We start from the raw sequence: 15,169 nt of genomic DNA on the forward strand, positions 1-15,169 counted from the left end.
TACCAAATGTTGGCGCAGCGAGCCCTAGCACTCGACAGCGATCGCCGGAGACAAGACCGGAGGGGAGGAAGATGGCACACAAACACCTGCCGCATCGACGGCTTTTTCTGGTTTTCTCCTCGAGCACGAACTAGACCGCCACAGCGAGCTACACAGGAGGAACGGGGGCTTTATACCCACGTGCACCGAGACGCAAGCCTGCGCTCGAACGCACCCCACTCACATGACCTGCATGTCCCGCGCTCTGCGGCTCGCCCTCCCTACGCGCACGCACGCGAACTACGTGGCCATCTCCAGCGCCCGACGCGGTCTCCCTCCCGTCCATCTCGCTAACAGACGCACACACGTGCTGACTCACGCACACACCCGCGGGCTCGCGGACACACACGCCGTGTCTACCATGGACTGGACTCGACGCGCCCAGCGCACACACGTGCACACGCTAGAGCCCGCCGTGGCTTATTGCCTAACATTCACCCCCCTAAGCCACGGCCTAGAGGAGGCCTACGTCCTCAACATCGATGTCCGCCAGGGCCGGCACCAAACTAGACTGCAGCCACGCGCCAGCAAGGACGCCCGCGCCGCCGACACATGCCTTTGGTAAAAGTTTTTGCGCATGCGTGTTCATCGTGATTTTATGTGATCGATCCCGTGGACGGAATTTCCAACACGCACAACCCGAGCGAGGAGAAATGGCCTTGCCGCGCCACCAGCGTCATGTGGGCTTTGCCTCGCAACGCGCTCAGGCTTCGGCGAGGAGGAGGGGTGGGTTGGGGTGTATGGCCGGCGGCTAACTTTTGGCTCCTGGGCTGCGGCGTCGAGGCGACACTGGAGGGCTGGATGCAGAGCTTGTGTCAAGGTGGGTTCTTAGTTCTTAAACGTGATTTTCTAAAAGACGTGGTATTCTCCTTAAAATCAAATAAAAGGCCCTAGATATAGTGCGGTCTATAACATTACTTTTGTTGATGCCAAACAACGTCAAAATGTTAAAAAAACATCTTATTGTCTAAAAACTCCGAAAGAAAATAGTGCCGCCAAACTATTCCTAGTATCTCTCGGGTGTACCCCGCGATGAAAAAAGGGTGTCTCTAGCGTAGAGCAGAGAGCGCTAGGGGAGCAAAATACAGAAACGAAGGGTAGAAAACGTGCAACATAAGAAAGCAAAGGCCTGCCGGCATATCAGCACCAGGGCCGGTCCTGAGATTTCCGGGGCCCGGGGCGAGACAACACAGAGGGGCCCTCTAAATCATTCAGCAAAGAAGAAAGCTGTAGATCAGAACTCCGAATACTCCCAATAATTAAATTTACAGTCTTGTAAACTCAAAGCGACAACTTGGTAATAACATGTATAATCCAGGTTTAACAAGCGAGATGGTTGGCCAAGGTCCAGCTACCATCAGCATAAACTTATTACATCAAGTCTATAACCATGTTTAATCGAAGAGGCACATAATACAGCTGCAGTGTGGATACGTTGAGCCAAACTTGGGGTAAAACTACAACATACGGTGCATTGGCTGCGCTAGTACCCACCACCTCCATCTGGAATTTGGACACATAGAGAAAACAACATACTTGAGTAGCGAGCAGAGAGCAATGGATACTGATAAATAAGCGATGGAAATATGCTTAAGCAAAGAATACCTTCAGGGTTGAGGAGAAGATAGCCTCACAGCCACACACTCATCATCACTAAAGGGGAGTATGGTAGCCCCATCTGGTAACACCATTCCAGGATGCCGTCGGTAGATCTTGATCTGGTCAGTTGCCTTGGAACAACCGCACTTGGCACAAGCAACAGGCGTCGCAGTTGCTGCAGTTAGCTTAAATGTTAATTCAATATAACAGAATTTTCGAATATAATGGTAATTACATTAGCGAAAGATAATAATATGACAGTATCATGACTAGTTATCTGAATAGGTTCACTTACAAGTCCGGTTTTAGAACTGTGAATGGAACATATCATCATATGAGGAAATGAGCATGGACAAAAGTTAGAGCTGATTACAAATCTTGATTGTTAAGTCATAACAACTCTTCTGTCAAAATTATGTGCTACATCTTTAATTCATAAACAAGCTAACCAAGTGGTATGTTACCTACACCTCCATCTTAACCTAATTAACCAGCCAAAAAGACTTTAGAAGTTTGTTCGGTGCAATTACCAATCACATGGAAAATGGAATCTTAGTCCTTGTCGATCCTACTGCCAAAAATTTGAGAACATAATAGTTGGGAGGCGACTGCTGCTATATTCTTAGAGAAATCAGATCAATTAATCGTGTTGATGAGGCAAGCATTTTGATAGTGAATGATAGAAGAATATACGATACATGATAGAGTTTGCATCGGCTAGTGGTAACAGGCTGTCATTTTTGGGGATTTATGTTTTATGGGCGGGATTACTGGGGAGCACGTACTATCAACTAGGTTCAGAAATTTGCTTTCTTTTAAGGTGTTAATAATCTAATACACCATCAAAATGTACCTGAGCCACACTAGTACGTAACACATGCTGCACAACTGGTACAACAGTAAGCCAGCGCATCAGAGTACGATAATCGTAATAAACCAGAACGAGTTAGATAATATCCATAACAAAAAAAATTGGTTCATATTGAGTTGAAAATATAATAATAAAAACTAATCGTGAAGTTCATTCCCAATATGAAGCTTGAATTTTGGAATTTAAGTTACTTACTGTGTTTAGAATTTTGGAAATAAAGCTCATCAACATGCATCCGTTTTTGCTTCTTGCAAGTATCCCCTTCAAAACATTCTTCTTGAGTGTGCACCGTTGATTTGGGAGAGTATTCTTTCTCAGGTAATACATGCCGAGGATTTGTATCCAACATTGTTTGAACCTACAGAAGGTAAAACAATCCATCAAATTAGTATTTAAAAATTCAGCAAATACATTAGAAAAGTATTTATGGCTTCGCGAAGCTATTTAGGATATTATAAACTATGGCATATGCCCTTCCATAACTGTAGAATCATAAGCATTGCCCTATGCCCCCCTCCCACTCCCAAAAATGTTCTTTATCTTAAAATTTTCACTACACATTTGGAACTGAACCTTATAACTAATCTTGATTCGAGTCAAAGAAGTACATGAAGAGCCTATAACTGGTAAAGCAGTTTGTTTGATGAAATTGCCAAATTTAGTACTCCCTCTGCCCCGAAATAGTTGACTCAAATTTGTCTAGATAGGGATGTATCTAGACACCTTTTAGTGTTATACATCTGAATCTAGACAAATCTAAGTTAACTACTGACGGAGGTTGTACATAGTTAAAACGTTCTATGCATGAAGTATAGTATCCCTTTCAACTCGTTCTATGCATGAAGTTATTTCTTTTTGACAGAATTAAATACAAAAGCCACTTCGTCAATACTCCAATTTAACTGTTTCCGCAAATAGTAAATACAGGTGAGAAATTATCAGATTGACCCTTTATCAAATGTTAACCAAATACAACGCTTTTACCAAAGACGAACTAACAGAAGGTTTTTCACAAGAGGTTTTTTTTTTGTGTGTGTGGAGGGACATGGGTTATTTTTTATGCTGAACATTTGATAGAGATCTAATTTGTCAATTCTCACAAAATGAAGTGAGTTAATCAATACAGTGTTTACTCAGTTCTTGAATATTGAAATCCAAGGTGGGAGATGAATGGGCTTACTACTAATACAAATAAATGCCAATGGATGTTAGTCCTAATATAGAGGTGATGCAGTGCAAATAAAATGCCTCCCATGAGAATATATAAAAAAAGGTGGAACCAACCATAAGCATTTGCTCTAATCTTTTTGCTTCCTGCCGTATTGCCACCAGGGCAGCTGCCGCAGCAGCCGATTCGGCCTCCTTTTTTGTAGCATAGTCTTGCAGACTTCCAAATGTCCGCCCATCTATGGTCACTGTTGACTTGAAGATAGGTTCATGATGTGGACCACTCTGAGCGGTGTTATACAAAGGTAAATCTTTCCGTAGTTCTTGAGCATAATTTCGCAACTGTGACTTGTAAGGAAGATGGATTTCTGCAATAGATAAATTAGTGAGTACCACAAATATAGAAGAAACATGTCTGAAAGAACATCATGAACATTTTTAGTGGCAGGAATAAAAACATGACAACGGCATGATAGACGCAAAAAAATTAAATCAATTTTTGTCACGAGGGGCATTTGTATAACTACATAGGTAGTAAAGGCCAATCAAGAGAACAGAAAAAACAAAAGAATAATTTTCAATGGTAGCCAATAAGCTATCCATTTATACTAGGCGGTCTCTCAGTAGCTAGCAATCAAAACAGGTTAAACCTTCATTTGACAGTTGACACCACTGTTGAAGCAGGCCCAGATGAAAAGACAAGAAAACTAATTCATCTTGTAATGTGGACATGAACTTCCCGGCAAAAAAATTAATGTGGACATGAACTGCTGCTATAATGCACTTTTTCAATGCTGTTATATTATAGCTGCTGTTATGTTTTTGTGGTGCATTACAAGTAGTATACGATATCGTGTCTAATCCATTTCGTGGTTTCCTTTGGCATGCAGTGCGCTCTACTCCTAGTAGTGATTGCATGCTGGCGTTCACTTGATCATTGACGACGATATCACTCCTCTTGAATGGGCTCTTCTCCTCCTAAGTCTAAGGGAACCGACTTTCAGAACTGCTTAGTGTCAGTGCATGAAGCTGCGTACTGTTAAGGACTTCGTTTCGGCAACGTAACCCACTTTTATATGTATAGAGTCTGTGCAAGGGCTCGGCAAAGTAACCCATTTGTATGTATAGAATCTGGATGTAGTTTTAACAAGTCGGATCTTGCTGTGATCTTGTAGAGCATGGCGAGGCGGATCGCGGATCACGTTCTGGCGTGTGCTTCGGCAGCCGACTGACGAGCAGCACGCCTCATACATCTGGATCTTGAAGAAACGAGATATATCTAGGGCGCATACGTACTAACCGGACAATAGCTGCGGAGGAGCGGAGTGGCGCTCGAACGCTGCCCTGGCAGCGAGCAGAGCAGCGACGGCGCATGCATGAACAAAACGAGATCTATCTAGGGCGCATACATACTCACCGGTCAGTAGTTGCGGAGGTGCGGAGGGGTGCTCCAACGCTGCCCTGGCGGCGAGGTCCTCCAAAGCTGCCCTTGCGGCGAGGTCCTGCGCCTGGATGAGCTTTCGGGACCCGGGCTCCGGCGAGCTGAACTCAGCGCTGCCGACGGCGACGGTGGAATGGAACCTTGACACGTGTAGGCAGGCGTCGCCCACCGCCGCTCCTGGCACACGTTGTTCAGACGGAGCTTGTACATCGTCGATGGCGTCGCGTAGGAGGCGGCTGGATTGGACACGCGGAACGGGGATTGAAGCTGGGCAGGCAAGGGTTTCCTCGGGGCCTCGATCTGATCTGCGTTCCGGCCGGCGTCGTGTGAACTAATTTGTTAGTTTGCTGACAGCTTTCCAGAGGGTGCTGTTCACTGTTGAACGCAGGCTGGGTGCTCTAAATTCCAATTAATGCCGTAAAAATGGAAGACTTTTATTTTTTACGTTTCCCATTTTTAATGCTTTCCTTTAGCACTTCCAAATACGTATCTCAGTACTGGCTTTCCTTTTAGTAGTATTTCCAGAATTTCGTGATTTTCAATGGACAGGAATATTTTTTTGGGATATGGTTCCACACACGCACCCGTTATGAATTAATAGTACATTCAGGAAAAATAAACTGGAAAAAATTGAAAAATAATACAAACTTTTTTTAGCATACATTGTTAACCACTCTACTTGCATATGAAATTTCACAATGAAATGATACCCATTGCATTCAGCGCAAAAATGACAAAATCAAAGCTATATTTGTGTGTGTAAACTTTCCCCTCTCCCTCTTGGGCCGCTCATGCGGCGGCTCCGAGGCAAACCTTATCCCCGCAAGTCCCTCCTCCCCGTGATACCACCAGTGGCGGTTGCAGTGGTGGCGTTAGGTGTGGCCGTTGCTCCTTGACCAGTCTCCCTTGCACGGGGGAGCGGCGTCAAGCGAGGGGTGCAGGTATCCTTTCCGGTGTCGTGGCGCACAATGGGGTGCGCTCAAATCATGGTCATGAGCTCGCAGTCGTGGCGTGGATGGGCTACGATTGCAACAATGCGGAGGCGCTCGTCCAAGTGATGCTACACAAGCGGTGATCGGGCAATGGTTGTGGTCGGTGGTGCCTCTGTTGCCTAAGATGTGATGCCAGTGTGGTAGACGAAGGCGGCAGCGTGAACCGGATCTAGGTCCATCCTGGGCCCGATTTGTGTCCCAGGGTCGTAGTCGTTGTGAGGCTGTCTGCTTAAGTGGAGTGACTAGTTGCTTCTTGCAGTGCCGACGACCTTGGTTGTGTTGGAGATGGAGGTTGGGCTGGTGCTGCTAGTTCTCGGCAGTGCAGGAGGTGGAAGATGGCCTGTATTTCCTTGGTCGTGCGGCGTGTGTGTGTGTTCTGCGGTTTGGTTATGATGGTCAGGTGCTTGAGCGGCAGCGGAGTGACCCAACATGGACAGTATGGCCGCAATGTGATGGGAAGGGTGGAATGTGTGCAATGTTACTATGAACATGATGCCCGACTTCGGTCGGTGCTGGCAGCGATGTTGCCTGTGGGTGTTGTTCCTCTCCTTTGAGGCATCGCTGAGGTGTCTTAGCATCTCCACCTCCTTGCTTGGGTTTATCTCCGGGTGAAAGCCTGGGTCTGTTAATGGATCTGTGATGGTGGCATCTTGTCGTTGTTACTTTGTTTGGAGTATCGTGTGTGGAGACATGCCTTGGAGATTATGTGTTGTAGTTCTCAGGTACTTGCCTCTGGTTTGAGTTGATCTTCATGGGCGCTATCTACCCAGCTGCCGGTGAGTCCAAGATGATTGCTTTCTCGGGTCCGACTGAGTCTAGCTACCCACTTGTCGTCTCCTCTTAGACATTTGAAGGGTGGTTGGTGCGTCGACAAGGGAAGTTTGGTTGAAATTGTTGCTGTTTGAGTTGACCGGTATTGGTCGAGATGCGGCTTTATGATCTATTTAGAGCAGGACCTTTACGTTGTGTTTGTAATGGTTGTGGTGGCTAATGTTTTGATTAGCAGAGGCGTGGAGTTTCAACTACATTTGTTGTTTGCATCAAGTTGTTGTCTCTTGTAATGGTCTTCTGTCTTCTATAAAATATGTTACGCCTAGGCGTACTCTCGAAAAAATATATATTTCATTATACTGTTTGAAAGAATAGTAATATCAGATAGGCTTTTTTTCACTATGGAATAACCCAGTGTCGTTCCTTCAGGAAACTCCATACATGAGTAGAATGGTCGACCAAGCTTGATAGCCCAAATTTCAGAATTTCTTCAAAAAAAATTGAATTTACTAATCACGTGGGTGCGCGTGGAACCATGTTCATCTGTGTATTTTTTGATTTCCAGTCGCTTAGAAGCTTTGAACATTCTTTTTTACAATTTCTACTTTGGAATTCAGCTTTCAGGTTTGAACATTTTGGGAGATTTTGAACCTTCAGAACTTCAAATTTTAGAAGTTTCAACCTCTTTAAGTTTTTCCCAAACACCCAAATTTTGGAATTCAAGAAAAGAAAAATCCAAGAAGAAAAGTGAATAATGTGCCATGTGGGTGGGCACCCCTACCCAGTACTTGTGCGCATGTAGCGCCTTTTGCCGCGTACCCGTGACGATCCACATGGTTTCCCCCGCCCCCTCTCTAACCGGACAACAACCTCCCCGACATGCCGACAGGACGATTACCCTCTGTGTGCGTGTTCCGTGCATGCGTAGGGATCAAGTAGGAGATGGTTTGGTCTAACCAACCAGTCAATCGACAATACACATCCAATATTGCCACCGCTGAATTTAGATAAGCCATAGAAAAACATGTAAATGATTGTCACCACCACATGCATTATTCATCTTTCGATAGACAATGAGTGAGCAGCTTGGCTGACTATTCTCATGGAAGATTGTGTCGTCCTGCCGAAATTTCTCTAGAGAGGGAGGGGCATTAGGTTTTCACGAGCACCCGGAAAATAACGCCAAAAAGGTAATTTGCTCTTAGTGGTTAACTAAATATTATAAATTTATGAAGACAATGAAAGGTCTTTAACATGTCAATTATCCCTAGTCTCATGAGTTACTCTAGGTTAATTTTTTTATGGCTAAATAAATAGTTAAAATATTCATCTACTTGGTTATGGAAAGGTGTGAAAAAAGGTGGATATGTCGTATCCATGATAAAATGTTATGGAACTATATACTTCCATAATTCGTAAAATATATAAATGTGATACGGGTCATATATGTCAATATATGGATAAACTAGGTACATGAAAGCCATTAAATTATCCAGCACCCCCATTTATTCTTCTATATTTTGATCATTTGTCAGGTTTTCTTACTGTACACTGTAAGGCAAAAGTCCCATAGCCCTTGCACTTTATTAAAGACAATGATATTACATCAGAATGTACAACAAGATATTAAAGTATAAAATACGGCACCTACCTAAGGAGTTATATATAGCCATCTCAAGATTTTATCTTTAAATCTAGGCTCGATCATATGCTGCAACAGATACATATCGTGAGTAAACCTCCATGCTGAAAAAGAGGGTCTAGTATTCCTAAAAATCTTTCCACTATACTGCAACCAAATATGCCAACAGGCAATGAAGGCCACTTTGGAGAAAAGAGGATGACCAAAGCTTGTATGGGCCTTAGTAGCCACTTCAAACATGGTGGTTGCAGGTACCCAATCAATATGAAGATAATCCCAAATCATGTTGATGAAATTGCAGTCGAAGAAAAAATGGTTCCTATCTTCCCTTGCTCTAGTATGGCAGAGCACACAATTTGTATGATCAGTCACATGCCAATGGAGCCTTTCTAAAATATCTCTTGTATTTACCATATCATTCAACAAAAGTCATGCAAATACCCTGACCTTCATAGTGCAACAACTTCTCCAAATCCAAGAAAGGGTCACATTTGACTGCAGATCTTGAAGTGCCATTGTATAGTAATTGTGGGCAGTAAAATTCCAGATTTACATGCCAGGACCAGACATGGTCCTTAGTCATCAAGGTAGAATCCATTATAAAAGGGTGTTGATTGAGTACGGATTACAAAATTGGGAATTCAATGTGAGTCTCTCTAGAGAGTGGACGATATAAAAGAGTCTCTTTATGTTCCTCATTAATAACTTTCCTCGCTAGCGTCTGTCTCTAGCAAAAGAAAATAAATGTGAAAATATGTATTGCAATGGTTTATACAATGATTCCAACTCCCAGTTGTCGTCCCACAACATTATAGAATTTCCACTAAAACCTTCACTTGGGAAATTGATCTATATATTTCAATAAGCTAGAAGATATCCTTCCACTAGAAAGAACCTTACAATATAGTCCCTTGAGGCCATATTAACCTGACCCATGACACATCCTCCTTATTGAATAATTTATCGACATGCTTCATCAACAGAGCTTCATTCTGGATTTTTAGATTCCTAATTCCAAGAGACCTCCTTAGTTTTTAGGCTTACAAACCATATCTCAGGCTGCCAAGGACTGAGCAAATTCTTACATCGTGACATTGAATCATTCCCATTTGTTTGAGAATGCCAGGGGGAATGCTCAGGGAATATAAAAATAAATGGTGATGGAAGATAGTAATTAGCCCGCTTGAGCCAGTAGAGTCGATCAAGCAATATTATTTAATAAGGAGGTCTGGTGGTACACAATCATGAAATGTTCCGGTCTTGGTTTGGTGGTGCCCACTGGCAGGCCTAGGTATGTGAAAGGAAACGTACCCACCCAGTTGTCAGCCAAAAATTAGAGTGAGACTAGTCACATTCAAATCTTCAACATTAATAGGGAACATTGAAGATTTATGATAATTCACATGCAACCTTGTTGACTCGGAGAAAAGTAAAAGGACCTCCTTTAGAGCAAGTAAACTCACATCAACTTAATTAGGTTTCAGTTAGAAAATAATAAGAGGTGGGCATGCATCTCAAAGTGATTTACTACGATTCCATGAGCTCCCTTACTATCAAATGAATATATGAGCGTGACGTCGATGACAATTGAAAACGCAGGTTTACTCCCAGAGGGGGTGAATGGGAGAGTTTTAGCAATTCGTCAAACTCTGATGAATTTGACGAAGATCAGAGTGAAGAAATTGCAACCGAGGCGAAACTAAATCATCACAGAGAAGTAAAATGCATACTAGATAGATATAGGTGAAGAACATGCAATCATACAAGCATTCAGGCATACACAAGATGAACTGAAGAAATGAAAGGCATCACGATGAAAGTCTTTAGTTCAAATTCTTCAGAATGTAGATCACAAATTCTTCAACAGCGAAATACTGAAAGTAAAGGGGTGAGGAATTTAAAACCAGGTAGGCTCGGTGAAGACACATCAATTTGGTAGACCAGTTCCAGATGTTGTATCAACTGTATGTCTGGTTGAGGCGGCTTGAGATTTAACTCCGAAGACACTTTGTCTTCACCGTATTTCTCTTGAGCTAAGGTCGTTGTAGACCTTGCCCAATCACTCATGGTAAGTCTTCAAGGTTGACTTCCAAAACCTGCACAGACTTGTTCACCAGCATGCCACAAATACTATTGGGTGCTCAGAACATGACGCCTAACAGTCTGGAAGATTGGCAGTCTAAAGGTAACATGCGTCGGATCACACAGATCAATCTCTTTAGCAATGCTCAATCACTTTGGCTTTGGTTGGGTTTTTCCTCAGTTAAGTTTTCACAAAGTCATCGGAGCACGGGTTGCTCTCAAATGACAGGGGTTGTGGGGGCGGCTATTTATAAATCTCTCTCTTGGAGCAACCAACCAACAAATGGTTGTGGGGGCGGCTATTTATAGCCAGGGGCAACCCTACATGAATTGTCATAAATGCCCCTTCAGACATAACCATTGTCAGGATAAGGATCCACTCGACAACTGGCACTAACGCAGCAACAGTCGGAAATTTGAACTCCAAATTCGTCGAGGCACACAATTTCCTCACGGTAGGCAGATCGCACTGACGAAATCTTAACTCCTCAGTCAGCCAATTTCGTCAACAACCAGAAGAACTTTGTCTCTGTCGCTAATGAACTCGACTGCACTACAAGAGATTCGAAAGTCTTCAACTCAAAAAATAGGTAGTGTATAGTTTTGAGAATCACTCCGGAAATGTGATTATGTATCACCTAGACCCCCTTTAACAGTACGGTTTCCTATGACTCAAATAAGAAGAAGGAAACTATGAAAACAAAGTCTTCAAGCTTCCAATTCTTCACTTCAATTTTTTAAAAGGACGCACCAAATTCTTCACTAGAATTAATACATTTTTAGGGGTCGTCTTTCGTCAGTTAAACCAAATCTTCAGGGACTATAACTCCTGTGTACACTAACAAACACATTAGCTCCTTAAGCCATTTGTCTTCACGCACTAAGGGGGCACTAGATGCACTTACAACAATATATAACTATGTTAACCGAAGGTTCTTTAGGTGACAACATTACGAATTACTATGTTTTATTTCTATGCAACGGCGCAAAGACAACTATGTTCTTGATAATGCCTCACTTAAATATTTGGCAATATAACAAACGTAAATTACAATCTTTCATTTTGTTAAGAATACTAGAGTTTGGCATTCCATCTATGCTAATCTTTTGGTGTATATATCTAATGGAGAACTCTTCGAACCGAAGTCATGCTAGCAAAAACCATGGTTTGGAGCCTTGGAGTGTGGCTCTATTTTTTCTTTTAGAAGTTTATGATTAATTTAACGTAAATGAATTACCCTGAAAAAGTCTGGATGTTGGTTATTCTTTTCATTTTGTTTTATTTTGTTTTCACGTATTCTAAATGTTGGGATGCTTATGGACTATGGTGAGAAATAAAGTTTTTGGGGATAGTCTTGTCATGTTTTATCAACACATGGGAATGTTAGATAGGAAAAAAATTAGTGTTTAATCATGTGCTCCCCTCACCCTAGGCCCCAACTAAGTTTCCCATCCTCCGACCATATTCCTCGTATAGCAGTGACTCATAGTCCTAGTCCTAGTCCGATTGCATGGCAACAGTGAAGCATCTTAGGGAGGAGTACCTTGGCCCGAGTAGTATGACCATCCAAGAGATAAAACTGAAGCAGCACATGGGATTTTTCCGTTGTTAAATGACGCGTGAAGAGAAAGTTGGGGGGAAAGGATTTCACCATTGTTAGATCACACGAGAAGAGAAAGAAGGGAGAGGGAGAAGAACGGGGAAGGCATGAGGGCACGGGGCGAGGGGAAGGAAACCTCTCCACCCTGTGTCGTGTATGATTTTTTGTTTGATTTTTAAGCAGTAGGAGATGATCCTACATTGCTATGTTAAATGGAATATAGTTATATGTACATGACTAGGAGGAAAATATTCCCACAAAAAGTTTTAGAAAAAACTAGGAGACGACACACATAGGACTAAAGGAATTGTATAAATACAATGGTATAATCACTAAGATCAGTGGACCCTATATTTAAGCCAATCTAGGTCATCCTTTATCCTTTGGGCCCATGCTCGGCTTGAATTCATGGCCTTCCTGAAAATAAAGGTATATATCTATTTCCTGATGTTTCAAGCAGCAATAGTGAATATCGCATAGAATAGTCTCCGAGAGAGATTTTTTCCTTGGCCTTTGAATAACTTCAATCCAAAAGAATTTTGAACTCCAATGGATGCCCATCCTAGACAGCATGACAAGCTCAATATGGACATTTAAAATCAGGTGTTTAGTAGTTTCCTCTACACTAGCAACACACACATGTAATCGTTACCCACATTGAACTAGTTGTGCCTAAGCATATTTCTTGTGTTCAATCTGTCATCTAAGCGACATGAAAACTTTAAGTTTCATCCAAATCTTATACATGCAAATTCAACAACAAGGCTCTATGGAGAAAATCTTATACAACTAATGTTATGATTTTCTGTTTCAACTTTAAACTGTAGGAGAGGCTCCTACTTTGCCACAATAAATAGAAGATATTTATATGTACATGACTAGGAGGAAAATAATCCCCACAAAAAATGTCAGAAGAAACTAGGAGAGAAAACTCTAAGGATTAAAGGGTTGTACAAATAAAATGATATAATTACTAAGATCAGTGGAAACCCTATATTTGGGCCAGGTGAGGTCGTCAGCCTTTCTCCTATGTTCCCAGAAGGCCTAGCCTGCTTGAAAATAAAGTACTTATCTCTTTCCAAATGTTTCAAGCAGCACTAGTGTAGATCTCATAGAAAAGTATCCCAGAGAAATTTTATCTTGCCCTTTGAACAGCTTCAATCCGAGAGCTATTCGGAGTCCAATGGATGCCCATCCTAGACCAACATCACAAGCTGAATGGACATGTAAAAATCATGTGTTTAGTAGTTTCCTCTCCAGACGGCAGCACACACGAGAAATCATTATCTACATCGAAGTGGAGGCTCCACATGACACCCTTAAGTTTCATCTGAAGCATAGACTTTCCTAATCCAGCAAAAAGGCTCTAGAGAGGCAATCTAACTATGACATGGCAATGCTTGTAATGATTTTCTTGCAATAATCTTTGCTCCGCAAGTATAGATCCAAGAGTCTAGTGAATCATCATTATGTAAATGAGTGGGTCCGATGTTTATAGCTTGTTCCAACTCAGTGCGACCTTGCGGGATAGTGGGAGATTAAAGATCAAAATGAGGTTTTGAATAGTATATATAGAAGGAATGAACAAATATATCTTCAACCTTTGTGTAAGAATACATGCATGCAAACTGATCAGATATAATGGTTACATTCCATTAGTCATGCCACATCGATACTTCCCTCCCTCTTACAACAACATAATTAGAGATTCCTCTATAGATGGGTCTTAATTTGATAACAGAACGCCACCAGAAAGAGTCGCATCGGGGGGAAGCAAGAGTAATAGTGTTGGTGTAATATGTTTCCTAAAGGATTTTTACCCATTGAATGTCAGTGTGGTTATGAATTTTATCCAGAAGTTTCATGGCTTAGCTATGAACCTTTCTATTGGTCGCACTGAGACCTCCATTTTCCTTTAGGCAACAGACCCTATCCTAGGCGACAAGCGAATTTCATAACTCATCTTGCTCTGACTTTTTAATGCACAAGCAAGGCCTATAGATCTTATCAAACATGTCCACGAACTTAGGCGGAAGCTCGATGGCACTTGGCACATAAGTGGCCATGGAGGAGAGCAACGAGTTGATTAAGGTGATGTTTAGTCCATGCCTGACATATGCGTAGTAGTACTCTAAAAACTTCTTTCAATATTATCAACTAGAGGGATAAGATCAGTCATGGGTGGTTTACTAGTCCAAGAGGGAGACCCAAATATGTAAATGGCATAGCATCAACGGCACAGCCAAAAACCTAGGTATATCAGCTCTCTAAGGAGAAATTGATGGGAGCGAGACTTGACTTTTGAAGTTTTATTGCAAGGCCCGTCGAAATAGCAAAATAAGGTAGGAAACTTTTAAGATTATCACGTTGACGGGGCAAAGCCGGAAGGATTTGGATTGTGTCATCTGTGTATTGCACAAATCAATACTTTCTGCATCGAGCGATGAGAAATTGCAAGCGTCCTTGGGTGCACTCATTGTTGATTATATATTGTAAAATGACGGCAGCGAGAGCAAACAACAATGAAAAAGTGGGACACCTCGACGAACACCGCTTTACAAAGAAAGGATTTTCTAGGCATTCCATGTTATGGTTGTCTTTTAACAGGTGAGGCAAGTTTACACCTGTCATTGCTCACAGATAATACTAATTAGTGTAGAAATATGTCCATATGGATTTGTGTCAGGCACGACGAAGAAAAATGTAACAATCCTGAGTAAAGTTTGTCCTTTTTACGTGAAGAATGAATGTACTTACGGTGTACATTAAGTTTTACAAAGATACAGTTACTCATAGAAGCTCTAGCTAATCAATGTTCAATATGTAGTACTATAACACGCTGGAGTATGGGTTGTCGATAGATCGCGTGAGAACATAAGGAGGGAAAAATATGCGGGAGAAGTGGGAAGGAATGGGGTGGGGTGGCCGAAGCGTGGCCATCGCGCCAAAATTCAACATCACGAC

This window comes from Triticum aestivum, chromosome 3D (assembly GCF_018294505.1).
Source record: "Triticum aestivum cultivar Chinese Spring chromosome 3D, IWGSC CS RefSeq v2.1, whole genome shotgun sequence".
NCBI lineage: Eukaryota > Viridiplantae > Streptophyta > Magnoliopsida > Poales > Poaceae > Triticum > Triticum aestivum.